This window comes from Dromiciops gliroides, chromosome 6 (genome assembly GCF_019393635.1).
Source record: "Dromiciops gliroides isolate mDroGli1 chromosome 6, mDroGli1.pri, whole genome shotgun sequence".
NCBI lineage: Eukaryota > Metazoa > Chordata > Mammalia > Microbiotheria > Microbiotheriidae > Dromiciops > Dromiciops gliroides.
In genome coordinates, this window is record NC_057866.1 from 4389098 (window position 1) to 4414232 (window position 25135).

Here is a 25135-nt window from a genome sequence, read left to right on the forward strand (position 1 = left end):
CTGAAGATACGGAGAAAAGGCACACAGAGTCTGCCTCAAGGAGTTTCTATTCTCTTGGGGAAGAGAGAATGAGCCTGTATCATCATGCCCGCAGTGCACACACAGGAAATCAAAGTGAGCCTTATCAAGGCTATTGAGTGAGAGGACCAAGACAGGCTTCCCGAAGAAGGCGACTGGCCTTTGAGCTGAGATTTGAAGGAATCCAAGGATTCTAAAAGGCGGGGGAGGAGAGGGAGTGTGTGGGGGACGGCCAAGAACAAATGTGCAAAGGCATGTAAATGGGAGATGGATGGAGGGTTGTGTGAGAGGAGCCACTGAATTGTAGAGTGCATGAAGGGTCTCAGAGCAATGGAAGGAGGGAAGCAGCAGCTTCTGAAGAACTTTCAGGAACTGAGTGCTTGATCCTAGAAGCAATTGGCAGCCCCTGGAGTTTCTGGGGTTGGGGAGTGGCATGGGCAGACCTTCCCTTAAGGAAAATTATTTCAGCAACTGAGTAAAGGATGGACTGGAGTGGGGAGAAACTTGGGGCAAGGAGACCAAATGAGGAAGTTCTTGATCAATAATCAAGGCAAGAGATGATGGAGGCCATCACTTGGGTTTTGGCTGTCTGAGTGGAGAGAAGGGTGCACAGCTATGAGAGATGTTTTGGAGGTACAAAGAACAGAACCTGGAGGCTGGTTGGTTATGGGGAATGTGAAGTGATGGTGGAAAATAAAGAGATTGAGGTTGTAAATTGGGATATTGGAAGGGATAGTGGTGTTCTCCACAGACATTGGAAGAGAGTACGAGCTCTGTTTGGGACGTGCTGCATTTGAGATGCTTCCACTCTGAAGGGTGGACTAGACAGCCCAGGACATGGGGCTGGAGCTCAGAGGCAGGACTGTTCTGTAGTGTGTGGAGCTTTGCCTAGGAGGGCTTAGTAATCAGCTAGTCCAACTCCCCATTTTACAGATGAGGAAACTGAGACTCAGGGAGGTCGTCACTTCTTCAAGGTTCCACAGGGAGTAAGTGGCTGAGCTGACATTCAAAGCCAGGTCCTTTGACTCCCTCTTCCTGCCCCCCACTGCCCAGTTCTCTGAAGGGTCTCTGACTGCTTGTAGTGACTCAGGAAAGCATGGTTCAGTTGGGTTGGGATCCATTCAGAATGCCAAACAACCAGAATTTTAGTGAATCCAAAGGGATCCCTTCCGGGCAGGGTGGGACTTCTTAGAGACTTCAAAGGAGTGCTCTGTGGTCCAGGATGGAGGCTGCCTTTACAGAGCAAATGGCTCATTGGACTTCCTTTTCAGCTTCTCTGATAGGGGTGTAGCATGCAGAGCCTTGTTATTGGCTAGGTAGAGATGAGGTTGGGCTCTGACCTGTCACCACTGGCTGGAAGCTCGCAAGTTAGTAAGGGGTTAAGGCATCAAGACAGACAACTGGCAAACTTGGGTACAAAGAGAGTTTCAAGGTGGAAAGCTCTTGCTGAGTAGGACATCAGGGAAGGCTTCTTGGAAGAAGTGGTGCATGAACTGGATTCAGACACTCAACAAGCAAAGAAGGCTTAGGGAAAAGTGTGAGCAAAGACTGGGAGGCAGGAGAGCCCAGTGTGTGTTTGAGGGACAGGTAGCAATAGCTAGTGTTTACGATGGTGCTTTAAGGTTTGCAAAGCAATAACCCTGAGAGGTGGGTGCTATTGCTATCCCCACTTTACAGTTGGGGAAACTGAGGCTGATGAGGTTCAATGACTTCACTAGGCTGGAGTTGAACTCCGGTCCACTTGACTCTAGGCTTAGCACTCTGTATTGTGGCTCCACCTCCCTGTTTCCCAACAAAGGCAGGAGAAGCCAGCTTCCTTGATCCTCCTTTTCCCATCCCAGACATCTCTCTCTGTCTGTCTATGAAGTAGTTTAACCCTGCTTCTGGACCCAAACCAAACCAATACCAAAGTCAAATGTTGGACGTACATTTCAGCAGAATCTTCAAAGTAGTTCAGGCGCTTGGTGATTTCAGGTTTCCTTGGCATCAGCAGGGAGAGACAGACACACACTTAGATGAAAATACCGTCTTTGGGCCTTTGCCAGATCGGGGTATTTGTTCATAGCACAGCTCAAGGTGTTGGGCCAATTCCGGTTTTGCTGATTCCCCAGACCTCCTCCCCTCCCCCTTCAGACTTTCTCTTGTGCTGCTAATTATCAGGTGTTTGGCTACTGTCAACGTCATGTTTGAGAGAGGAGGGAGAAGAGAGGGAAACTGCTCATTCTCAGGGTGGTGGGTGGCCAAGGCTCGGTGGAATATGGATAATAGCAGAAGCTAAGAAAAGCAGGTGGGAAAGAAAACTGGGGGTTAGAGATGGAGGACCAGGTTTTGGAGGGGGGGGTATCAAGTGGGTTGATTTGCCTGGAATGCCAGGTATATGAAGGGAAGCCATGTTTACAAAGGCAGGCTTGGAGTCAAATGACAAGCCACTTTAAATGCCAAGCTGAGGTAATAGGGAGCTGCTGAAGATTATTGAGCTGGGGAGTGAGTAACATACCTTATTTTGGCTGCTGTGTGTGGGATAGTTGGAGAGAGAAGACACTGGAGGAAGGAAAACCACTTAGGAGGCTCTTATATAAACACTGCAGGAATGATGTCATACGATTTTAACTCTAGAGCTGGAAAGCCTTAGAAGCCTCATTTTGTAGATGAGGAAACTGAGATTGAGCAGCACACCCAAGGTTGTACAGGGAGGAAGTGTGGCTGGTGGAAGTGGAACAGAGGCTTCTTGTTCCAGAGCCAGAACCCTTTCTCTAAGACAGAAGCCTGTCCACTTCCCCCTCAATGCTTATGACTTCCTTTTTTTTTTGATAAGTGCCAGTTTATCTTGTCTCTAGCTCGTTTGCCCATAATTATTTGTATGTTGTTTTCTCTATTAGACACAGAGCTCCTTGAGGGCAGGGACTATCTTTTGCCTTTCTTTGTATCCCAAGCACTTAGTGTCTGGTACCCAGTAGGAGCTTAATAAATGCTTGTTGCCTGTTGGCTATACCATGTCCTTAAAGGAAGGGGAATGGCTCTTTGAGTGGGTAGAAGGGGATGCATGAGACGGATGATGACAGATGGTGAGGGCTGAGTAAAGCAAGCAACCTGAAGAATGTAACAACCTGGGGATTAAAAGAAGGGGAAAAAACCTGACAGAAAATCTAAACAAAATGTCACCACCCCAGCACTGGAATTCAGCCCAAGTCAACAAGAGGGATTGCATGGTGTTACTGAGGACAAAAAACAGTCGTGTTCAGAGATAATTTACATTGTGTGGTGTGGGACAATCCTTCCTTGTGTTTTGCTCTCCTCTGATGTTCAAAATACAATCTTTTGCCAAAGCACTGAAAGACCAACATCGCACTTTGGCCTGTAAGGAAGGGACCATGATGGGATAGAGGAAAGAAAAAAGGCCCTGTGGTCCCATAAGGGAAAATTCCAAGTCCATTGAAGCATTGTGGTTTGTTTACCAGTTTCCAAATCTCTGATCAATAAGGTACCAGGAACTTCCCAGAGAAAACTCCTTCTACCAATGAAGCTAAGACTTATAGGTTTTAAGAGGTGTCTGGAAACAAGAAGAGCTAAGACAAAGAAAGAAAATTATAGATCAATTTTCCTAATGAATATTGATGCAAAAGAATTTAAATAAAATGTTAGTAAAGAGATTACAGATGATATACTATGACCAGATGGGATTTATACCAGAAATGCAGGGCTGGTTCCATAGGAAAACTATCAGCATAATTGACCATATCAATAACAAAACCAACAGAAATCATATGATTATCTCAATAAATGCAGATAAAGCTTTTGACAAAATACAGCACCCATTCCTTTGAAAAACCATTAGAGAGTATAGGAAGAAATGGAGCTTTCCTTGAAATGACAAATAGCATCTATCTAAAACCATCAGCAAGTATTATCTGCAATCGGGATAAGCTAGAAGCCTTCTCAGAAAAATCAGAGGTGAAAGAAGGATGCCCATTATCACCTCTATTGTGCAATATTGAACTGGAAATGTTAGCTCTAGTGATAAGAAAAGAAGACATTGAAGGAATTACAATAGGCAGTGAGGAAACAAAACTATCATTCTTTGCAGATGATATGGTGGTATACTTAAAGAATCCAAGAGAATCAATTAAAAAACTACTTGAAATAACAACTATAGCAAAGTTGCAGGATATAAAATAAACTCACATAAGTCATCAGAATTTCTATATATAACCAACAAAGCCCAGCAGCAAGAGAGAAAGAGAATTTCCATTTAAAATAACTGTACATCATATAAAATATTTGAGAATCTACCTGCTAAGACAAACCTGGGAACTCTATGAACAAAATTACAAAATACTTTTCATACAAATAAAGTCAGATTTAAACAACTGGAAAAATATCAATTGCTCATTGGTAGGCTCAGTTAATATAATAAAAACAATAATTCTACCTAAATTAATTTACTTATTCTGTGCCATATCTAACTACCAAAAATATTTTATAGAGCTAGAAAGATATTCATCTGGAAGAACAAAAGGTCAAGTATATCAAGGGAGTTAATGAAAAAGTGCAAAGGAAGGTGGTCTAGCCATATAGATCTAAAACTATTATAAAACAGCACTTACCAAAAATATTTGGTACTGGCTAAGAAATAGAGTGGTGAATCAGTGGAATTGATTAGGTACACAAGACACAGTAGTAAATCTACTGTTTGATAAAGCCAAAGACTCCAGTTTCTGGGATAAGAACTCATTATTTGATTGAAACACTCACTCACTCACACACACACACACACACACACACACACAAACTGTTGGGAAGACTGGAGAATAATATGGCACAAACTAGGTATAGACCAACATCTCATACCATATACTAAGATAAAGTCAAAATAGGTACACGGTTTAGACATAAAGGGTGATACCATAAATAAATTAGGAGAGCAAGGAATAGTTTACCTGTCAGATCTATGGAGAGGGGAAGAATTTCTAACTAAAGATGGAATTGTGGGATGCAAAATTATGGAATGCAAAATGGATAATTTTGATTGCATTAAATTAAAAAGGTTTTGCAGAAACAAAATCAATGCAACCAAGATTAGAAGGAAAGCAGAAAGCTGGGAAACAATTTTTATAGCTAAAGTTTCTTAGAAAGGTTCCATTTCTCAAATAGAGAACTGAGTCAAATTTATGAGCACTAGTCATTCCCTAATTGATAAATGGTCAAATGATAAAAACAGGCAGTTTTCAGGTAAAGAAATCAAAACTATCTATAGTCATATGAAAAAAATGCTCTAAATCACTATTCATTAGAGAAAAGCAAATTGAAACTACTCTGAGGTACCATCTCATACTTATCAGATGGGCTAAGGTGACAAAAAAGGAAAATGATATATGTTGGAGAAGATATGGGAAAATTGGAATACTAATACACTGTTGGTGGATCTGTGAACTGATCCAACCATTCTGGAAAGCAATTTGAAACCAAGTCCAAAAGGCTATAAAAATGTGCATACCCTTTGACCCAGCAATACTCTTACTAGGGCTATATCTCAAAGAGATCATAAAAAAGGGAAAAGGACCCACATGTACAAAAATATTTATAGCTGCTCTTTTTGTGGTAGCAAAGAATTGGAAATTGAGGGGATGTCCATCAGTTGGGGAATGGCTGAACAAGCTGTGGTATATGAATGTAATGGAATACTATTGTGATGTAAGAAATGATGAGCATGTGGATTTCAGAAAAACCTGGACTTACATGAACTGATGCCCAGTGAAGTTAGCAGAGCCAAGAGAACACTGTATACAGTATCAACAACATTTTGTGATGATCAACTTACCTCTTCTCAGCAATACAATGATCCAAGACAATGCCAAAAGATTTATGGTAGAAAATGCTCTCCATATTGAGAAAAAGAACTATGGAGTCTGAATGCATACCGTTTTGACAATTTTTTGTTTTGTTCTGTTTTCTTTTTCGTGATTTTCCCCTTTTGCTCTGATTCTGCTTTCACAACATTACTAATGTGGAAATATGTTTAACAGGATTGTATATATATATATATATATATCAGGTTGATTGCTATCTTGGGGAAGTAAGAAGGAAGGGAAAGAGGGAGAAAAATTTGGAACTCAAAATCTTGTAAAAAATGAATGTTGAAAACTATGTTTACATGTAATTTCAAAAATAAAAATAATATTTATGAGAGAGACAGAGACAGACAGAGAGAGGAGAGACAGACAGACAGACATATAGAGACAGAGACAGATATGTCTGGAACACTGAGAGCCTAAGTCCAAGGTCACCCAGCCAGTGCATGTCAGGGGTGGGACTCAAATCCAGGTCCTGCTCAGTCCAAGGCCAGCTCTCTCTCCCCTATGTCCTGCTATCACTTTTTAAATTAAATTAACAGCCCCTATTTGTGGGCCTTTTTAAGGTTTCCAGGTAAGTCCCTATCCACAGAGAGCTGTTCCCCTCCCCCCAACTCCAAGCTCTTAGGAAGACTTTGAACTCCCTGTCAGAGCCCACCATTTTGTGCTGTTCTTGACTGGCATTTCAAAAGCTAGAGCAGATCACTGGTGGTCTTTCCCACTTTTCTGTTTGGTGACTGATTCTCTAGCGCCTACTTTGGGCCAAGGCCAAGGACATTTTTGTCTCCAGTTAATTAAACTTTCAGCAAAGTGGCTCTGCAGGATAGTCTCCCTCACTGTGAGGAAAGCTTCACACCATTTGATTCATCCCTACTGGTTTCATGGTTAAAGCCAACCCAGTACAAGAAAATCCTTAATTTACAAAGGAAAGGAAAGTGCTAGCTGTGCGCCTGGGGCTAGAAAGCGGGAGGCTGAGAGGCTGAGAGAGCAGCCCAAGGCCAGTCTGAGCATCTGGACACCATTTCTGGCCCCCTTGCTGGGCCAGTGCCCTTTCCAGATCTTCCAAACTGCCAAGTTCCTGCTTCCCAGGCTGGCTCTTCAGCTGTGTATATCAGCACACAAAGTTACCCATGCCCCTACCCCCACCCCTACCTCCCACTCACTGCTGGGGAGACTAAGTCCCCCTGGGGAACCTGAAGCAGGGCTAGATAGGTCAAGGGACAGATCGTGCATTTGTTAGGTACTTCCTTTAGGGAGCAAGACAGTGACTGGCCTCAGGCAGCTTACATTTGAAAAGGAGAACACAGGTAAAGAGTGCAGTAAATCTGCCCAGCTGTCTGAGCCAGAGTGCCCAGACAAAGCCTAAGGTTCCTGTCTGAGGACTGGGTTGTGCTGAGACCCAGGGAAGTAGCCTAGACGCCCAGCTCCTGAACATACAGCAGAAACTCCTGGTGCTGGTGTTGGTGAAGTGCAGGGAGCCTGGGCCCGGACCCTGGCTCCCTCAGCTTTGTTACATCTCCAGGTCTACCCAGGGCTCTGGAAGGAACCCTAGGTACTTACTAACCCTCCACTGGAATTTGGCACGTGTCCATTAAGCACCTATTCTGAACTAGCGGAAAGACAAGAGTTTGTTTTAAAAAAAAAAGAAAAGAAAAGAAAAGAAAAAGGAGCCTCTGCCTCCAGGGAATTTGCTTAGTGCTGAGGCTGGGGCTCGGAAACAACCAAGTAAATACTGTGTATTTGGGAGAGGTAGGGCAGGAAGGGCTGAGAACAGCAGGAAAGGTGGGGGACGCCTGAGGTGAGCTTGGGAGAAAGTTAAACCTTCTAAAAGGCAGAACTGGGGGGTGGGGGAGCACAGGAAGTTAGGTGACTTGTCCAAAGCCGCTGAAGCAGGGTTGACGTCCCTCCCCACTTCTGCAGCGAATCCTGGGGCTTTCTGGACAGCTTCTGTAATAGACATTTCAAGCTATTGGCCTCTAAGGAAGGCGAGGGTTACCTTGGGGCACGACAATTTAGCGTTAAAAAGAAAAGCTAACTGCTAAAACATGAAATAAAATGGGGGTAGGGCTGGGGAGGCACCTTCCGGCAGGGCTTCCCTGCCTCCCTCCCAGAGGTGCATTGCTTAGCCCTCTCCTTCCCTTCTCCCAGCATGTGCCAGGGATCACAGAAGCACAGACTGTAGGGCTCTGATTTGGTCTAAATAAACGCCTCTTCTTAGGATTTATCTGAAAGTGATTTTTCCCCTGAGGCTGCCCAGGGCAGGGGGAGAGTTCTGGTTTTGGGGGCCGAGGACCTGAGGTGAAATTGGGCCTCAGTTTCCTGATCTCTAAAACGGAAGATGGCAGCTGACCACAGACCTCTGAGGTCGCTACAGGCTCCAAAGTGGGAGAAGCGCCTTGTCCACGGGCTACTTGTGCCTTCCTTGTGTTAACTAAGAGGACCACAGATTAAAGCTAGAAAGGACCTTGCAAGTCACCCAGTCCCATCTCTTCACTTTATAGGAGGGAAAACTGAGGCCCAGAGAGTGCCTTACCTGGCATTACTCAAGGGACGGAAATGGGGCTGCAGTCCTTGTCCCGCGCCATCAAGAACACCAGAGGCTTCTGTTCTGGCTTAATCTGAATCTCTGAAGGAAAAAAGCTCCCATACTCTCCCTCTCAGGTTAGGTTCCTCTCTAGCAGGAGGCCCCCCACCCCACCCCGGAAGATTCCTAGGGTCCCAGAAAAGATGATCCCCATATCATATCCAAGCCTTGGTCTCAGGACTGAAACCTACAGATTATTCATGACTCTTGGTGCCTACAAGACTGTGGGCCTGCCTCAGTTATGGATCCTACCTACCAGCAAATGTCCTTGTTTGTTTTTCTTCCAACCCCCCCCCCCCCCCAGGATCCTTGGTAGTCCCAGCCGGCTTTCTCAGTCCTCTCTAACTGCACCTCCCACAGCTTCCTGGTACTTTGCCCAACAGGACTGGCTTAAATAGCTTAAAAAAAATAGAATTGAGAGCTACAAGGAATGTTAGGAGTCATCAATCATTATCCTTTATTTTTAAAATAGGAAACAGGCCTGGAAAGGGGGAAAGGGCTAGGAGGTGCCAGAGCCAGGGTCTGGCCCCAAATCCAGGGTCTGCTTAGTGAGGAGGAAGAATGGGAATCATCTGACTCAGATTTAGGCCTGAAGGAATGAGGAAAAGCAAACTCTTCCCACTCATTTGTTGTTTGGGGACACACGGGGCTCTGCATCCCCGGGCCCAAGTGCTGCCGCTGAGCAAACTCAGCTTCCTGGAAGGGTCCCTGACCTTCAGGTGCGGGGCCTGATATCTGAGCAGGCGGGTCCCAGCGACGTGAGGGGGCTGGGCTCCAAGGCTGGTCTCAGCAGCTGCTCACTGACGGACAGTGAGTCTGGGTCCCAGCCCATCAGGGGACAGGCAGATTGACAGGTCGAGACGAGCTTCCAGCCTGTCCCCTTCAAGTGGCTGTAAACAGAGGGTGAACCACCGGCCCCTCCCAGGCTGTGAAGCCCTGACCCCGGGAAGACCGATGCCTCCAGCTCAGGAGAGGAAGCTCCACTTCAGGACATGAAGCCATTGGTTTGTGCTGCTCTAGCCTGTGGCCCCTACCCTCTTAGTGTCAGACTTCCTGGCTGATGAGCTTTCTGTGCACCCAGCAAGACACTGTGCCACGTTAGGACTCCACTGTGGGCAGCAGGCATGAAGAGAGCGCCAGGTGACCCCGAGAGAGCCAGGGCATATTGAGAGCCAGGTGACCCCGAGAGAGCCAGGTGACCCCGAGAGAGCCAGGTGACCCCGAGAAAGCCAGGTGACCCTGAGACAGTCAGGTGACCCCGAGAGAGCCAGGTGACCCCGAGAAAGCCAGGTGACCCTGAGACAGCCAGGTGACCCTGAGAGAGCCAGGTGACCCCGAGAAAGCCAGGTGACCCTGAGACAGTCAGGTGACCCCGAAAGAGCCAGAGGATTCTGTGCTGAATTGAACGGGATGAGTGGATCTTAACTGAAAGACCCTGAAAGGAGTTCTCTGTCTTCAAATTTAAGTCTCCATTTCCCAAGCTTCTTCCCTAAGATCATATAGGTCTTCCATATTTCTCCGAGTTCTTCATATTCCTTTCTTCTGCTCCTCACATTCTTTCCTTCGCTAATCCGTCTATAACAGGCTTTTAGTGATCCCCCCATCGACAGACACCCACTGCGCTTCTAGATCTTTGCTACTATCAAAGTGATCTCGTGAATATTTTTGTATGTAATGGGACCTTTCTTTATGGTTTTGATGTCCTTGGTATTCAGTAGTGGGATCTTTGGGGCAAAAGGCAGGAACGGTTTAGAGACTTTTCTTGCAGAATTCCTTACTGTTTCCTTGAATAATTTGGCTGATGCACAACACCCCCTCCATCCCCCGCACCCCCCCCACACACACACACAGTTCATGACTTCATGAGTCTTTCCACTCATTCTGACAGCTTCTGGGTTTGTCCTTCCTGATCTGCCCTGACTATAGTCACACCCACGCCAGAAAACTGGAAAATCAGTGTGGCATTCTTTTCAAAAAGATTTTTGGCTTTGCTTCTGCAAGCCACTGTAGGGTGAGAAAGATAAGTTGTCTTCTTTACTTGTATTTTGGAAGATGGCCTGGCTTCCTGATGGGCTGCCCCAGCTTATCATCTTGGCCCCTCGGAGGGCGGACCTCAGAGCTGTTGACTTTGATTTTTAAAAGGAAACCTTTTTGTTTGTTGTTAAACATTGAATCACAGTAAGCTGGGCATGGTCAGCACAGGTTCTAGTTGAGTGCTTTGGACAGAATGGGATTCAGGCAGGTCCTGTCCCTTCCTTGGGCCTTAGTTTCCTCCTCCATAAAATGAGAGAATTAGGAACTTCGAGTTCAGGCTGGAAGGCACCCCAGAGGAAACTGAGTTCCAGGAAGTTCACATAAGGAACAGAGGCAGAATTTTAACTCAGGCTCTGTGACTGCAGAGTACGTGTCCTCTCCAGTGTTTCCCAGACTGAGCTCTGGCCAGTCCAACTCTAATTACTACAATTCTTGGCTTCCAAAGAAAAAAATCCATCCCTGACATTTGTTGACTAATGACTCCGTTAAATCTTCCATCTCATTCTCAGTCTCATCTCAAAATCAATGAGATCAATGAGCGGTTATCGATGGCTGTTATGTGGGTAACCATGGGTGAGTCCCTTGCTTTCCTTGAAAAATCCCTGCTGGGGTTGAGTGTGAATGCTCAGTTTCCCTCTGTTTCCCTCTTTTTTCTTTGGTAACCTCTGAGTCACTTCTTATCTCTGTTAAAATTGAGCTTCCAGTGATGTGTCATTGTGGCCTTCATTCTGCAGATTGCAGCCCTTCGTGACTAGTAAAAGACAGCTAGGGGTGTATTGGAGAGAGCCTCAGACTTGGCTCTCAGGAATTTCTAAGTCTGAATGCTACCTAAGACACGCAATAGCTCAAATGGCCCGTGAATGGCCTCTCTGAGCCTCAGTTTCCTCATTTGTAAAGTGAAGGAGGTTGGACTCAGTAACCTCTAAGGTCCCTCTCATCAGCCAGCTATGATACCTGACATGGTCTTGAAGAGCTGCTTGGGCTCAAATGATCCTTTCCTGTTCTGGGTTGAGACTCTGAATTCAACTGAGCTGATGCTCAGATGGGCCTCTCCCTGCCAGGACCTTTCCCAAAGCCTTTTGAGCCGGGAAAGGCCTACTTGCCCAACAACTCAGGAGCCTGGGTCCACGTCTACTTTGTGTCCCAGCAAGTCTCTGAGCATTTGGGTCCTGAGCAGCGAAGGGGTGAAGGAGGAGTGAGGGGCTTCCTCGTCTGTTTCTGCTCCCAGACCAATTAGTGCCAGACCGCTGCTCTCTCTGAGGCACTGCCAGTCTCTCACCCAGTCCTTAAGTGGACCTATATGCCAGATACTGAACTTTCCCTGAGGCCATGAATGTTACCTCCTTCTACCCTTTGCTATTATCATTGGGATGGGATCTTTTGTGTTTAGGTGACTCTTCTATTTGGAACTTACTGTGTTGTATGGTGTATGGTGCTGGCCTGCACCTAATTTCTGCCTAACTTCTAGTTTTTCCAGAGTCCTTACCCTCTGAGTTTCCCCACCTGGACTGAGTACTGAGCTGCTGTGTTCACTTGTTTGGGGGTTTGCTCATCCAGAGGCTTCTCTCATTTCCTCTTCTAGATTTTTTAATCTAATCTAAAGACTCGGAATACTATTCCCTCCTCCTCCTTCTTCCCCCGCCCCCATCATTTCACCTGAGAATCTAGACTCAGACATAGTATGAGTGAGTGAAGCATTGATTTGTACGGAGCAGGGCAGATGAACCAGGTGCCTGGAATAAATAATGGAATGAAGGCAGGAAGAATGAGTGTGTCCCATTGCTTTTCTCACAGGATCATTTTCTTTCTTGTGCTTCCATAAAAACAGGAATGGGGGGAGATGGAGAAAGCAGAGGTCAAGTGACAAAGCCATAAAGCCCCAGGGGAGGTGAGCAGGAGCTGAGCAGAGCTCCGAGGCCAAAGGTCTCAGCAGTCTAGGACCTTAGGCTGCATCTAATGAGATGGGCAGCAAAGGAGATCAATGTAGAACCTCAGCTCTGCATTCAGAAAATCAGTTTCTCAAGAAAAACTGGGGTAGGTGAAGCTAGACAGACAGATGTTTATTGGGTTCTAAGCTCAGTATGAGTCAGAGGCCTGGCCCGGCAGCTGGAAAAACCTGTGCCACGCTGGCCTGCATGGAGAGAAACCTCATTTATCCAGAATGAGGAGAGGGGTCAGAGTTTTGCTGTTCCCCCCAACCCTTGACCAGAGAACACTTGGGGCGATCGTTCTGTTCTTGGGGCCCTGTTTTAGAAAGGATGCTGGGAAGCGGCCAGTGAGGGAAGAGGCTTTGAGATCAGGCCACACATGGATCACTTGAAGGGGGTCCGAGTGTTTGTTCCAGAAAACAGAAACAGGACTGGAGATAACGCTGTCTGCAAGCCTATGCCCGCTTCAGCGGAGGAGTGGGCTAGAATGCTCTCTTGTCCCCTCAGCCCCCAGTGCCCTTGCTCCCTGGAGGAGACCTTTCCCAGTCCTCCCACCTCTGAGATTACCTCCCGTTTATACTGTGTGTATTCCAGGGTTTTTGTGTTGTCCCCCCCTTTACAATGTGAGCCCTATGAGGCTGGTCACCCTGCTTGCCTTTCTCTTCATCTCCAGCACTTAGCATAGTGCCTGGCACATAGTAGGCACTTAATAAATGCTCATTGATTGTGATGACAAAGGTGGGTGTGGTTGGCCCCAGAAAGCCTTGGTGGAAGGTGCAAAGAATCCCTGGCACCACACACCCTCTGGGGCCATCCAGCCACACCCAGCCAAGGAGAACTCACTACTTCTGGTCCAGGCCCTTCCACTTTTGGATAATTCTCATGACTGCGAGTCAGACAGGTGGTGGTGCTGGGCCCAGAGTCAGGAAGACCTGAGTTCAAATCTGACCTCAGATACTTCCTATCTGTGTGAACCTGGACAAGTCACTTCACCCTATTTGCCTCACTTTCCTCTTTCCTCATCTATAAAATGAATTGAAGAAGAGAATGGCAAACTGTCTCAAAAATTTCTAAACCCAACAAAGAAAAAGAAACAGCCAAATCTCCAAGCTGTAGAAAATAGGTTTACTGAGAGAGGGTCTATCTCAGAATGAAGTCGGTCTCAGCTCTAGGCCCTGAATACCTTGAGTAGTGTCACTCAGCTGCTTTTAGACTCAGATTTTAGACAAACCCCTCCCAGAAACACCATTTACACTACACAATTCAAGTGATGTATGTACAACAAATTCTCATTGAATATTGGAAACCTCAGGCTTTTTCAAAATTATGTAATCCAACTAGTGGATCCACCATAGTGCAAAAGTATTAACTGCTTAATCCCACTATAATTTCTTTTGATCGCAGCTGTTGGAAACCACTAACTTCCATTTAATGATGGCTTTTCTCAAATTCTGATTGGTCCAGAGTGACTATTTTTAGTATTTGACCTTTAAGCTGATTGGCAGATACCTAACCACAGGGGATTACATTTAATGGCTTCAATTATGTGGTTTCTGCATCAATCTACCATATAGCATGGACTTAAATTCTACTAATATCTGTCTTACTTATTCTATTATAATTTGCTTAAGCTACTAAGGAATATCTAAACAAATTAAATAACAATCTTTAGTCTAAATACTGATTATTACCATAGTTAAATCACTTATCTCTAAGGATTGGGGAGAATCTCACTCACAAAACCCCTCGGGAAAACCCCAAATGGGGTCATGGGGAGTTGGATGTGACTGAAAAATGACTCAACAACAAGATTGTGAAGTTTCCCCTAATATCAATTCCAAATCAGTCTCATTTTCAGCATTCATCCATACCTTCTCCTTCCATCCTTGGGGGCCAAGTGGAACTCTTGCACATGTCGGCCATTTGTGGGTAGTTATCCTATCCCCCCTTACCACCCCAGAGTGTTCTCTTCCCCATGAAATCTTCCCTGGTCCTTCCCACGTCCGCATATGGTAGGTATGGGCTCCCAGAGTCTCACCAACCTGTTTCCTCTCCTGAAAGCTCTCCTACCTCATCAACATCTTTCTGAAGCTCGTGGTTCCTAGAACTGACCATGATGTTCCAGGTGTGGTCTGAACAGGGCAGAGGATGGTGAGATCTTCCAGGGATCCATGCCTCTCTCAGTGAGGGCCAAGATCAGTCTCTCTCTGTCTTCTCATGATCCTGATTATTTTATTCTGGCTGCCAAACCCCAGTGCTGACTCCTTTAAACCCTGGAGTTCACTAAAAATGCCCAGATCTTTTTCAGACAAACTCCTGGTTGGCTATGCTTCCCCTCTCTGGTGAAACTGGATTTCCCGAGCCCATGTGTAGGATTTTATGTTTATCTCTGGACCAAATCTTCAAATAGCCAACAGTTAGTCACCAAACTGCGTGAACTTGTGGACAAAAACCTGGTTTTTCAAAGAGATTGTCTCCCTTCCTTGCTCCCTTTCCTTTCCTTCTCTGCTCCCTCTCCTTTCCTTCCCTGCTCCCTCTCCTTTCCTTCTCTGCTCCCTCCCCTTTCCTTCCCTGCTCCCTCCCCTTTCCTTCCCTGCTCCCTCCCTCCTTCCCTGCTACCTCCCCTTTCCTTCCCTGCTTCCTTTGCTGCTCCCTCCCTTTTCCTTCTCTGCTCCCTCCTTCCTTCCTTCCCTGCTCCCTTCCCTGCTTCCTTCCCAGCTCCCTCCCCTTTCCTTTCCTGCTCCCTCTCCTTTCCTTTCCTGCTCCCTCTCCTTTCCTTTCCTGCTCCCTCCCTTTTCCTTTCCTGCTCCCTCCCTGCTTCCTTCCCTGCTCCCTCCCTGCTCCTTCCCCTTTCCTTTCAAGCTCCCTCCCTCCTTCCTTCCCTGCTCCCTCCCTCCTTCATTACCTGCTCCCTCCCCTTTCCTTCCCTGCTCCCTCCTTCCCTTCTCCCTCCTTCCTTTCCTACTCCCTCTCTCCTTATTTGCACTCCTCTATTAGTTATTTGGAGACATCTTTGATGTGGTTGCTGATAGCTTGGGTTTCCCCTCTTAAAAGCTGTTGGTGTCCTGTGATCACTAATTGATCTGGGAAATAGCCTTTGTCTTTATATATAGTAATAAGGTATGTCTTTCCAGCTTGACTAGCAAAGCTTTATGGGAGAACTGTGCTGCAAAGATTTTCTTCATTAATCCCTTTTGCTCTAATCCTAGGTTTTCTTAATCAAAACTAGTTGTTTTCTAGAACAGTGTCCAAGATTTTGTCCAGGTAAAAACTTTTCAGTGCTTTCACTGTTTTCAGTCATTTTGGGCATGTCCAGTGTGTGAGTCTTCACAACCCCATTTGGCGTTTTCTTGGCAGAGATCCTGGAGTGGTTTGCCACTTCCTTCTGCAGCTCGTTTGACAGATAAAGAAACTGAGGCTCGTGGAGATTGCGATTTGCTATCAGAGCCAGAACCAGTGCCTGCTGGACTCTGCATCTCAATCGACTCTGTATTTCTGCCTTGTTACTAAGAGTTGTTGGGGTGGGAGGAGGGTCTCATGGCCCCCAGGGCTTCTAGGTGCCTGCTGAGGATAAAAGTCAAATGTAAAAATTGAAATATTAGCTAATGTTTATATAGCATTTACTGCCAGTCAGGCTTTATATTCCCTCATTTGCTCCCCACAACAACTCTAGAAGGTAGGGGCTATAATTGTCCCCTTTTGCAGATGAGGGAACTGAGGCAAGCAGGGGTTAAGTGACTTGCCCAGGGTCACACAGCTAGTAAGAGTCTAAGGCTGGATTTGAACTCAGGTCTTCCTGACTCCATGGCCTGTCCATTGCACGACCCAGCTGCCCCAGCATATGGCCAAGGAAGGTGGAGGTACTGGGCTTTCTTGGGGGTGCCTACCCTCCTAAGAATTTTCTGTTTACCTTTCCTTGCTCCTCACTTGAGTTTCTACCTACATTAGGTTATGTAGGACATTCCAGAACAACAGAGCCCTCCCCCCTTCTTTTGTTCATTCCTTCATACCTGGAGAATTCATCTGCTTCCCAAGGGATTGGCTGGAGATCCGAGGCTCAGTCCAGGTTTCCTGCACTGGAACAAGCACCTGGGGCTGACCATTAGCTGGGAGAAGGAGGTTCAGCTGCTGTCGGAGTTCGGGAGGGAAGGGTTCAATTTGTTCTGTTGGCCACAGGCGGCAGGCCTAGGAGTAGGCCAAGCCCCCTCTTGGCTAAGGAGGGGGCTCGGCATCCAGCTCTGCTGTGGCCCTCTCTGGGCCACGCCCCCTGTCCTACAGCAAGCAGCATACAGCAGGCACTCGATAAGTGCTTGTTCATTGATTGGCTGATCGCCCAACCCTCTTGTTTTCACATATGAGGACACTCTGGTCCCTTCCAGCTTTAAGGCCCGTGATCCCAGGAGACCAAGCGCAGAGGCTGTGAGGCCCCTGCCTTTGAACCCAGCGTCACTTTTGGGAAGTGATAGCACCTTGCTCGAAACAGCTGCATTTCTGAAGCCCATTAAAACAAAGCCTGTCCCTGACATCAGCCCTGTAAGGCAGGTGCTTCAAGTGCATTGCTCTTGTCTTCCAGGTTTGCCCATGAGAAAACTGAGGCTGATGGAGGTTAAATGGCTTGTCTAGGGGACCGGAGGTAGTAAGGGATGAGCGCTCCTGACTCCAGGCCTAGTGTTCTGTCTCCTCATTCGTGCTTACCTTTTTTTTTGTGAGGCAACTGGGGTTAAGTGACTTGCCCAGGGTCACACTGCTAGTAAGTGTCAAGTGTCTGAGGTCAAATTTGAACTCAAGTCCTCCTGATTCCACAGCCGGTGCTCTATCTGCTGCACCACCTGCTTACCTCTTAACTAGACTCCCTGGAGAATCAGACTGGCCGTTACCAGGTGCTACATTAATTGATTCCAAGTCTGGCTTAATTAGGGGAGGGGAGGTAGATGGTTCTCAGCCCCAGTGCTGGGCCCTGATGCAGGCAGTGTGTCAGGCTCTCCTAAGGTGAGGAAATTATCCTCCTTTGAGTTTAGGATTGGGAAGGACTTGGTCAGGGAGCACAGGGGGAACTTTTCCATTTTATACGGGAAGGAGCCAAGCTGTACAAAAATGAAGTTATTGGGGTCGCTGCCCTGGGGAGGGGCTGGGGCAGGTCAGGCAGGGTCTGAATTCCAGCTGGGAAGTTCAGGTGACCTCAGCCACCTGGTCATGAGACGGTCACTTAGCTGGTGCTGGGCGCTGTGTCTCCACATCCCCCAAGGTCCCATTCGTGGGTCTGGCTCTGTCTCGTCGCTCGATCCTGAGCCGGACATGCACAGCCGAATGCAGGGGACAATCCTGCCCAAAGTGGGGACCTGTGCCCTTTCTCCAGAAGAACAAATGCTGTTCTATGGCTAGAAAGTGACAGCATGGCATCCGCATCGGTTAGGGGTGCCAAGAATTCTGGGGTGCTGGCCAGGCCCTCATTCTGAGGGGCCCCCAAGTCTGTTGAGCAGCCCAGCACCTGAACTGAATGTGGTGCGATAGCAGCCTTCGGCCCCTTTGTCACCAGGGCAGGGTGAGATCTTCAGTGGGGGAAAGACTCTGGCCTTGGGAGGCTGGAGACTGTGGTTCAAATCCCGGCAAGGGCTCTGTTAGCTGACTACATGCGGCTATTCTCTCCACTTTTCAGATGAGGAAACAGAGGTAAATAGATGTTTAAGTGACTTATTCAAGGTCACACCCAAAGCTAGTCCATGTCGAGGCAGGATTTGAACTCGGATCCTCCTGGCTTCATCCAAGCCCAGCATTTTATCCACTGTGCCTCTTCTCTTATTATACCAGGCACTTGGGGGTAAGGAAGGCTCCAAAGGGGAAAAAAAATCAGTCCCTGCTCCCAGGGAGTTTTCATTTTCCCAGGAAAATACAGCCTATGTGCTGATTACGTAAACACAAAACTGAGGAGGGAGGGAGCATGCTCGAGCGCGTGTGCCCGTTTGTGTGTGCCCGTTTGTGTGTGTGTGTGTGTGTGTGCCCGTGTGTGTTGGGGGAGGGCTCTCAGAGGGAGGACTTGTACCAGGGGTGGGAGATGGCACCCGGACACAGGAGAGCAGCTTCCCTGCAGTGGAGAGTGGGCGCTCACACCCGTGCCCCCTGTCACCTCTTGGCATTGTTGAGGGGGGCACAGCTCCGTGAACACTCCATGACAACACTGTGGGCACAGGAAGAGTTGTTCTTGTCTGTACCGGGCAAGCGTCTTGTTTTGTTCGAGGAGGCTCTGGGTGTGTATTGGAGCCAAGGGCAGAGCTGGGTGGCGCTGGCCTAGGCTCTACCTCCCCGGCTGCTTCTTGACCCAGAAAGGGGGTCAAAGGGGCCTGGGTGACTGGGAGAACAAGGACATTATGGGCTCGAGGCCCTTGGTAACCACAGGAAGCCACATGGAGGAGGGAGGGAGCCCGAAGGTTGGGGCCCACTCTCCTGAGGCTGGGGTTAGGGCGGGCCTCCCTCGATGGAGACTCTGCACATTCCTAAAGACAGGACGGGACTTAGTGGGAGAAGAGGGAGGAGGCAGCTTGGCTCATCTGCTGGGGGGGTGGGTGGAGCTGGGGGGGTCCCCCATTTCCCCCTGCAGAAACCCCTTATCTCAGGCATGTCTTATTAAACTGTCAGCTGACCTTGGGGGCTGGTATTCACCTTGCCTGGCCAGCTTTAAGTAGCCAGCCTTGGTGGGTGGTGCTGTTCTAAGGGGCTATTTTCTGGAAACCTGAGCAATTCCGTAGGCCTGCTCGACACATCTTAATTAGGGATTAAGAGCACTCATCTTCCCTGGGTGAATTATACGGCCCGGGCGCCCACTCTGCCAAGCAGCTGCTGTGTGAATGGGAGAGCTAAGGGAGTGAAATTGTAGGGGAGCCCTCATTTCTCCTGGACCCCGGGATCTGGGCTGACAGGGTCCTCAGAACACATAGCTGGGCACCTCCAAGGGCAGAGGAGGAAAGGGGCATTGGGATCGAGGAAGAGACTAAGCCAGGGTCACCCAGGCAGCCTTGACTCCCCTCCCTGCTCCTGCCATAACAGACCCTGTGGTTGAACTGCCCCGGCTGCCCAAGTTCAGAGCTCATGCCCCCATTCTGTCTCCCTGGTGCCTTGAGAAACACAGCGTCCGATGACAATAAAGGCAAGGAGCTGATCTTCAAGGCATGCTCTGTGACATCGGGCCATATTCTGGCCAGTGGTCTGGGAAGAACACGTCACAGGGCAGAGATCTGGAGCCCTGAGGGGACCCAGAGGCCAGCAGGTCACTTTCCTTGTTTTATTGATGAAGAAAAAGAGACCAGAAAAGGGCAATGTCCTTCCTAAGGTCACACAGCCATCAAACATCAAAGGTGGGATTTGAACCCAGGGCCTCAGACTCCAAGGTTCAGTGATTTCTACTATATCATGCTGCTTTGTCAGTGCTTCCATTTATGGGCAGCAATAAATACACCTCCAGGCAAGAGGCGAAATTATTTTTTTGGAAATTGCTCCTACTGATGGGGAGAACATTCTTTCCCATCCCCCTGAGTAGGACTGACCAGACCACATGAAGATGACAGGGTCTTCCCACCCAGCTGTCTGTCCCAGGAGGGCTCAGGGAGCATCCAGGGATGTGGAAGAGGGCACGTCTAGAATGGTCAGTCAGTGCACAGTCCCCAAGCAGTGATTAAGCCAGCATCGTGCCAAGTGCTGGGGGGCACTGAGTCTCCCACGTGTCCTGAGAAACCAGCAGGACAAAGGCATTTCTTGTCAAGGACAAGATAGAAGACATCAGGGGAGTTGTTTGAGATCTTTGAACTCTGGGCAAAACATATCAATCACTAACAAACAAATGAGGTGAGAACTCTTTCCAGCTCCGAGGATTGAGTCCAGACGAGGGAAAATTGTGGTTCCCCTTGCAAGCTAAGGCGCCATGCCGCCCCACCCCCACCCCCCCGCAGTAGCCCGGGACCTCGCAAGGGGCCTCAGGACCCCCAGGAGTGACGCTGGGCACGCGGATGGTCGCCTTCCGCACTCACCCCCTTCTCCCTGTTTTCTCCAACAGCATTCGAGGAGATCGGGGAAACTTGAGGCCGAGATTCTGTCCTCCCCTCCATCTGTCTCTGGGTAAGTGATGACCTATGACCCCTCCTGCTTCCCACCTGACCCACGGAAAAGTGGCTCACGGGAGGGGCCCTGCGGCCCCGTGCTGTGACCTCTCTGGACGATACCGATGAAGTAACTGGTCTATTTGTTTACAAACATGTATTAGATGCCTGCTGTATGCCGCGCCCCGCGCTGGGTAGGCACAGAGTGGATAGAAAGACAGTGAAGGAGGCCCTAACCTCCAGAAGGTGACTTCCATAGGAGAGATGACACACACAGGAACTCGTAGATGGAGACAGCGTCCAGTCGCCGGGGAGGCGCTGGACACTGTGCTCCCAGCCCGGGAGTCGAGGAGAGGCTGCCCTTCGCGCAGAAACAAGTACAGGAGCACAGCTCCACCAAAGACAGGATTCTGAGGCTGGGGTGGGGAGGGAGGGCGTGCCAGGCATGAGGACAAAGGTGCCGAGGTGGGAGATGTGCATCTTCGAGGAACAACAGCCCCGAATTGAGCAAGTCCACAGAGGAAGGTGGCATTGCAAGAGGGTCAGGGGAAAGCCCTGTGCCCCTCAGCCTGGAGTCTGCCTCCTCCTTGCCCAGGCCTCAGCCTTCTGGCTTCTTCCTGCCATCCCTCCTGCTGAGAAGCCTGAATTGACTCTCATGTTGTTAGGCTGGCAGGTCCATGAGCTTTCTTTGTAGTTCAGTACTCAGCACAGCGCCTGCACATAGTAGGCACTTAGCAAATGCTTGTTGACTGACTGACTGACTGACTGACAGAATAACCCGGGTTCAGAAAGTTCGAATGGGCCTTGAAGGATCCTTGGGGGCTGGGGGGTGGGAGGTGCAAGCAGCTGTTTGTGCTTGGACTTGCATCAGCTGGTGGAGGCCGTAGTTGTTCCCCCGATGGTGATTTGGGGAGCAGGGGATTCTTCAGGGTCTTATCATAGACTCACAGCTTCAGAGCAGGGGTTGGAAGGAGGTACCTTGTGAGTCGTGTGGCAGAAGCTGAGGCCTAGCAAGGGGAAAGGGCTTAGTCAAAGGCTCTCAGCTGAGAGATGGCAGAGGTGTGGATGGGAGAATGTTGGGTTTGGAGTCAGAAGGACTTTGGGCAGGTCATTTCAGCTCAGTGCCTCGGTTCCCCCATCTGTAAAAATTGAGAGAATTCCTGTGCTACTTCCCTTGCTGGGTTGTGGGATCATTTTAGGGCTCCTAGATCCAGCCCTGCAAGAGACTTGGGAGGTTTTCTTGTCCAGCCCCTTCATGTTGCAAATTAGTGAGATCACCTACGGCCACGTAGGCCTTGCCATTGTGCCAAGCAGCTGCCCTGTTTCTTCATGTTTTCAAATGAGCCAGTGCCTACCAAGCACTTGGTAAAACACAGACCGCTTTCCTTGTTGATAAGCAGAGAGAGGGCTGAGCCCGGCTCTCTGCCAGGACTCCTTCTTCCATCACTTAGCCTCCACCATCTTGGCTTTGCCATGCTAGGCAGTCATGGCCGCTTTGGACTTTGGAGTCCTTCATCCCCATCTGCGGGTCCTCTGTCCTTCCCAGTTCTTTCCCAGGTCCACAGGACGGGCTCTGTCTTTCCTCCCTCCCTCTCTCCCTGGCAGATGGGCTCCCTCCTGACTCAGGTGACGCCTCTGGAGACATTGGTTGTCCCCTGGGTTCCTGGCTCCAGCCGCTGAATCTCCTCTGCCAGCCTCCCTTTGTTCTTGCTTGGGAATCCAGGAGCTTGGGAGAAGAATGCCTGCCTGTCCCTAGCGAGAGAGGCCTTGGGTGGCATTTGGAGGCATCTGGTTACAGGACTGAGCACAGATGGTATCAATCACCATCCCTCCCATTTAGAGACTTCACATCAACACTCACATTTCTAAGCATATTTTCCTCCCCGCTCCTCTCTAAACCTTCTCCTCATCAAATGAGACAGTATTGGCAAGTGCTTAGCACAGTGCCCAACATGCAGGGGTGCTTAATAAGGCCTAGTTCCCTCTAAGGTGGGTAGTGATGCCACTCACAAAGTGAATGAACAGAGTGATAAAGTGGCTTGTCCAAAATCACACAGCTAGAGAACCTCAGAAGAAATTTTGCAGTGATCCCGACCCTGCTTCCCATCAATGTAACCTGACGCTCTCAAACGGAGCCAGTTCTGAGGCTGCTGGGGTTCGTGGCCAGAAGGATGAGGTCAGAGGGAAAAGACCAAAGCCCACCTGCCCTGCTGGGCTGAGGGTCTGCTGCCTGAGGCAGGAAACGGCTTCTGTGCTGCCCAGAGTGTGTCTGAGAGGTGAAGAGAGTCTGTTTGCTCTTTCTAAAAAAGTCTTTCTTTGGGGGGGGGGCAATGAGGGTTAAATGACTTGCCCAGGGTCACACAGCTAGTAAGTGTCAAGTGTCTGAGGCCGGATTTGAACTCGGGTCCTCCTGAATCTAAGGCTGGTGCTCTATCCACAGTGTCACCGAGCTGCCTCCAAAAAGTCTTTTTCAAAGAGATTTTGTTGTTTCACTTCATAATTGCTTCCTAATAAACACAGACCTATAATACTCTCACTTATATGTCTATGTTTGTATTTTTAAGAAATTAAGCTAGGTTAGCTTCAGGTTAAGCCCTGTGGTAGTGTGAAGCATTCCTCATTCTGCACCTGTAGCCCACCACCTTCCTACCAAATGGAAGCAGTTCTTTACCTCATCAGGCCTCTGGGACCCACGCTGATCCAAGTTCTGTTGCCTTTCCTCATCTTCATTTAGATGGCTGTGGTTGTCATGTCTTCTATTTTTCTACTTCTGCTAATTTTGCTCTGCATCGGTTCATCTGGGTCTCCTTGGATTTCTCAGGATTCCTTGTATTCAAAAGATCATAGCTTAGAGATTGTCTAGTTCTAGCTCCCCCCACCCCCATTTTTTCAGATGAAGAAATTGAGGCAGAGAAGATTCTGTGACTCCTCAAAGGTCTCACAGAGTGTAAGCTTCGTCAATGGTATTTAGAAGTAGGTCACATGATTGCAAATCCAGCCTGACACATAGCGAGTACTTATAAATGTTGATTGATTGATGTCAGTTTCAGAACTTTTGGGGGTATTTGCAGGATCCCTGAGTCCAGGGATGTGAATAATGTCCTGATCTTATCCCACAATTCCAAAGTGATTTCTCTCAGATTGTCAGAACATATCTCATTTAACCCTTACGATAACCATGGAAGGTAGTTGCTCTTATCTTCATTTTACAGTTGAGGAAACTGAGGCAAAAAGAGTGAAGAGACTTGCCAAGGGTCACACAGCTAGTAAGTATCTGAGGCCAGATTTGAACTAAGGAAGATGCATTTTCCTGATTCCAAGCTCAGTGCTCTATCTAGCAGCTAGATAGTGCCATGGTAGATAGAGCACTAGCCCTGAAGCTGGGAGGACCTGAGTTCAAATCTCACCTCAGACACTAGCTGTGTGACCCTGGGCAAGTCACTTCACCCCAATTGCCTTAAACATCTGGGGCATCTCCAGGCATCCTGAAGTATATCTTGCCCCTGGACCCAGATGACTCTGGAGGAGAGAATGAGGCTGGTGACCTTGCACATCAGTGACTCACTGAAACCCACTTCATTGCAGGTCATGACATCACCTCCTGATCACCTCCTTTTTTCCTTCCCTGAGTGGCTTTCTCGTTTCTTCCTGGCCCCGTTCTTAAGTCTCCCTCAGAGTCATCCAGCAGCTCAGAGGGCATTTGCTCCAAATTGCACATTTTACAAGTGGGGAAGGAAGAAAGATACAGTATCTCGTCCAAGACAAAGCTCCACCTCTTGGGGCTATTGTGAGGATCGAAGGATGCCATATTTGTAAGGTGTTTCACCCAGTGCCTGATGCATCGCAGGTGTTACACACGTGGTCATTATTCCCTTCCTCCCTCCCTCCCAAGTCTCAGTGGCAGGACATTTTAAAGGGTCGTCCAAGACTTTCATTGTGTTTTTTTCTGGGTCTCTTGTTTCTTCAAGCACATCCTGGCTTTTTGAGAACACGTCGTGTTTGGGCTGCCCCAAGTGCCAGGATGATTGGAAGGCCCTATCTGAGCATGAAATGGATTTTTTTAATGCCATAGCAAACCACATCCTCAGCCCTTGCTGCTCCTGGGCATCGTCTGATCTGGGGTTGGGCTTCTTCAGGGAGGCTCAGAGCAGGAGCAAGTGAGTCCCAGCCGAGAGAGGCCTCTGTTGTGGGGGCCAAGCCAGGCCCTGAAAACAGCCTCATCTAGTGGACTGGGCCCTGCCCCTGCTTCCTCCCAGTGTGAGCAGGGTGAAGGGATGAGGTTATATGTCCTGTTTATTCTCATTTTGCAGATGTGGAAACTGAGACTTGGGTCCATTAAGAGAATTGTCCAGGATCACTGAGCTAGGGAGGTCTGAGGCAGGACTTGAGGCCAGTCCCCCTACCTGTAAGGGCAGTGCTGTGTCACCTCTCTGCCAAGATGTCCCAGTCACACACCAGATTCTGAAGGGTTAAGTTCTAAGTCTAAGAGGCTTGATTGAATCAAGATTATCCCATTATCTTAATTTGTATGTAATTTATTAGGCAGGCAGCTTGATTGAGGACTCTGAGAGCTCTCTTTAAGTGACTTTCCCTTTCTCATGCCCTTGATTAGATGGTGGTGATTTGCCTTGTTTG

The 25135-nt window shown here is 48.3% G+C and overlaps 1 protein-coding gene across 2 annotated transcripts in view; it reads left to right on the forward strand.

Moving 5' to 3' along the window:
• SHANK2 (SH3 and multiple ankyrin repeat domains 2) overlaps nt 1-25135 on the forward strand; it is a 692308-nt gene that overhangs the window by 36087 nt on the left and 631086 nt on the right. For both annotated transcript variants that reach the window (XM_043971951.1, XM_043971952.1), the window contains exon 2: nt 20458-20519. The gene's annotated coding sequence lies outside the window, so the exon portion shown is untranslated. The remainder of the gene's footprint in view (nt 1-20457; nt 20520-25135) is intronic.